Source organism: Belonocnema kinseyi, chromosome 7 (genome assembly GCF_010883055.1).
Source record: "Belonocnema kinseyi isolate 2016_QV_RU_SX_M_011 chromosome 7, B_treatae_v1, whole genome shotgun sequence".
Taxonomy (NCBI): domain Eukaryota; kingdom Metazoa; phylum Arthropoda; class Insecta; order Hymenoptera; family Cynipidae; genus Belonocnema; species Belonocnema kinseyi.
Window position 1 is genome coordinate 92,035,708 of NC_046663.1, and position 4,120 is coordinate 92,039,827.

At 21.3% G+C, this 4,120-nt stretch overlaps 1 protein-coding gene across 1 annotated transcript in view; it reads right to left on the reverse strand.

Moving 5' to 3' along the window:
• The window catches only part of LOC117176763 (putative RNA polymerase II subunit B1 CTD phosphatase RPAP2), a 12,175-nt gene that overhangs the window by 7,610 nt on the left and 445 nt on the right, over positions 1–4,120 (reverse strand). The gene's annotated exons all lie outside the window — the stretch shown is intronic.

The following is a 4,120-nucleotide window of genomic DNA, read 5'->3' on the forward strand; positions in this document are numbered from 1 at the left end:
CAACAAAAAAATCGAATTTTCAACAAAACAGTTAAATTATCAACCAAAATAGTTATTTTAAAAAAATGTTATTTTAAAATAGTTTCATTTTCGATGGAAAAAATGAATTTTCAACTGAAAATTGTTTTAAAAGAAAACATACAATCGAATTTACAACAGAATAGTTCATTTTTTAAACATACAGTTAGATTGTCATTTAAAAAATTATTTTTCAATAAAAAATGGAATGGAATGAATTCTGAGAGAAAATTTAAATCGGTTGAAAATTTTCAATAATTTTTATTTACAAAAATGTACTTTAAAAAAAATCAAAAAGATTTTGAAACACACCAAAATGTTTCCTAAAATTTAAAAGAGCGTAGAAGATTTTTAAACAAAATGTTTCAATTTGATAAGATTAAAAAGTTTTAAAAAACGTAAATAAACCAGTAAATTCAAGAAATATTTAGAAGAATGGAAGAGATTCAAATCTAATTTTAGACTTAAATTTTTTAGAAATGTAGATTTTCAAAGATTTCTAAAAAATAAACTTTAGAAGCTTTAAGGGAATTCAGAAAGATTTCAAGGAGATAAAATTATTTTTCTTAAAATTCCTTGTGAAAAATTAAAAAGATTATGAGTCAATTTTTTCACATCTTGAATTAAGGAACATAATTCTTATTAGGCCTTCTTATGTAATTATGTTACACAATTTTTTAATTATATGTTGCTTTAAAAATCTACTTTCAAATTTGAGAAAGTATAAAAGATATTCAGAAATTTTGAAAGGATTCAAATAAAATTAAAACTTGTAAAGATTTTCCAAGAATTTTGTAAGTTTTCACGAAAATGAAAAAAATTATTTTAGGTTCCTAGAAATAATAAAAATAAAATTTTATTTCGAAAAATTAATTTTAGGAGATTATTTTAAAGCATTTCAGAACATTCAAAAATACGTCAAAAATTGTCAAAGTATCTGAAAAGTTTTAAAGGAAATGTTTTTTTAATTTTGCAAAATAAAAAAAAATCAGGAAAAATTTGAATAATTTTGAAAGATTAGGAGACCAGACAAGATTAGAAAAAAAAGAATTATTTTCCTAAGTAATGTGTGAAAAATTTAAAGAATTTTTTATCTTGTAAAATGTGCTTTAAAAGAAAATTAAAGAAGATTTTTAAACACATCAAAGAATTTCCTAAAATTTCGAAAAAGAGTGTAAAAGGTTTTAAAATCAACATTTTTTAATTCTATAACATTACAAATTTTTTAAAAGTGCAAATAATCGAATATATTCAATAAATATTGACTAGAATTGAAGAGATTAAAAGAATTCAAAGTTTAGAGGAGTTTTAGAAACGTAGGATAAACTGATTTAAAAAACTGAAAAACCTAAAAATTTCTGTAGAAGAATAAGAAAGATGCGCCTGGAAATTGTGTACAATTATCAGTCTTTAAAATTAAAATTCGAATGATTTTTTTAAAAATTACTTTCAGAACATTTCTTCTCAAGCAGAATCCCCGATTTTAATCGCAATACGTTCAATTATTTTCAATCAGAATAAGTAATTAAATAAATTTTGAAAATTCAAAAAAGATAACTTGGAATAAGTACAATGAGATTTAAAAAAAGTTTATTTTAATTATACATAAAATTTTTTAAATTATTTCTAAAAATAAAATGTCTAAAATGTCTAAAAAGTACGTAAAATATTTTGAAGCAAAATGTTGTAATTTTTCCATATTACTTAACTTTAGAAAAATTAAGGAACATAATTCTTTCGAATTTGAGTAAGTTTTAGAGATATTTAAAAATTTTGAAACGATTCGAAAATAATGAAAACTTCCAAAGATTTTTAAAGGAATAATTAATATAATTTTTTATTTCCAACAATTAATTTCAAAAGATTATGTTTAAACATTTCAAAATATTGCAAAAGATTTCAAATATTCTCAAAGCGTCTGAAAAACTTTGGAGGCATTTTTTTTTAATTTTGCAGAATTAAAAAAAAACAGGAAAAATTTGAATAATTTTTAAAGATTAGAGATTGAAAGGTCTGACAAGATTAGAAAAACAGAATTATTTTTCTAAAAATCGTGTGAAACTTTTTAAGAATTTTTTATTTCAAAAAATGTACTTTAAACAAAATTCAAGCAGATTTTTAGACGCATTGAACGATATCCTAAAATTTAAAAGAAGAATGTACAAGATTTCAAAGCAAAATGCTTCAATTTGAGAAGATTAAAAAGTTTTAAAAAAGTAAATAATCAAGTGAATTCAGGAAGTATCTTGTAGACTTGATAAGATTAAAAAAAATTTAAACCTTAGAAGTGTTTTAGAAACACAAGATAAACTTTAGGAACTTTAAAGGAATCTCGAAAGGTTTCAGGAGAATAAACATGGTTTCTTAAAATGCTTGGGGAAATTTAGAAGATTATAAGGAAATTTTTTTCTACATTTTGAAGGATTTTTTACTTTTTGATAAAAACTCGAGAGAGTTACCAATATCTTGAAGAATTCAAAACGTTTTAAATAGATAAGAAATTTTCATAATATTTTTTAAAATCCTATAAAATAAAAATAAAATGTCTTAAAAATCTCCTAGGATCTTTTCTGACACATCTGATATATTTGAAAATCTCTTTTTTAATTTTCTTAAGAATCTTATAATAATTATTTACATATAAATTTATAAACTATTCATACTTATTTTATTGTATACGAAATCTTTACAAAATCTTTAATGCCTTAAAATACTTATCTCAAAATTACAAAATTTAGTTTTTACAATTTTATTTTAATTGTAAAATAATTGTAATTGGAAATTGATTGTAAATAATTGTAAAATAAACGCAACAAAATTTATTTTATGGAGAAATATCTCATGATTATGAAAAGAGAAAAAAAAATTGTTAAGGTAAGTCTTTGTAGCATTTTAATAACTAATGAACATATTTTTAGATTATTTTTCCTTGATTCTGGCCGAGGGTCAAACATGGTACAAAAAACCGTCGTGAAATTTCAAATAAAAACTGTACTCTCTATACATTAATTTTTTGTAATTAAGAATAATAATACTTTTATAAATATTGCCAAAAATTATTTGAATATGATACACAATGATTTTTATTTAAAAAATTCCTGTAAATAGTTTGCGTTTTTTAAATTTTACGATATTTGTGTACCATGTTTGACCTTAGGAAATAGATTTCAGGAATAAAATTATAAAAATATCTCCATTAGTTAATAAAATACTATGAAGAATCGCCTTTCAAATTATGGTTGAAATTGAAGAAATAGATATTTCTCTTATCGTTTTTCATCATATGATTTTTCACTAAATGTAAAGTAGATTTAAATACACTTAAAAAAATAAAAATAAGAAAGTTCAGAAATTCATGCAGTTTTCTGTTAAGAAAATCCCACACATTTTAAAATAAAATTCCTATCCACACCAAATTTAAAGGAAAATTTTACAACATTTTGGTCAAATGATCAGTCTTTTGAATGAGGTCAAGTTAATAACTTTTTGGCTTGTTCTCGTAAAATCCTCAAAAAAATATTAGAAAAATTCGAGTCTTTTTAAAAGGTGATTAGAACATTTAGAAGTTTGGAAGATATCAATGAATAATTGATCAATTTTGAGAAATTTTTTCAAGTTTTTAAATATTTCTAGTACGTTTAAAACAAAATAAATTTCAAAAAAAAATTTTAACTTACTACATTTTTCTGAAAATTTTAAAAAAGCATTCAAGATATGAAAAAATTTACCCATAATCTTTTAAATTTTTCACAGGAATTTTAAGAAAAATAATTTTATCTCCTTGAAATCTTTCTGAATTCCCTTAAAGCTTCTAAAGTTTATTTTTTCATCTATTTTTTGGAAATTAAACTACTTTGCTGAAAAATTTTTGGTTGTAAATTGATTTTTTAAACTGATAATTTAACCGTTTTTCGTTGAAAATTGATCTATTTTGTTGATAAAAATTGTTCTATTTTAAAATTGATTTTGAAAATTTTGAAATTCTGTTTTCGGCAGAAACTTATTGGTTTGAAAATTAAAATATTTGTTTGCAAATTAAATTTTTTTCTTGGGAATTTAAATATTTTGTTGAAACTTTGATTTTTTGGGGTTGATAATTATT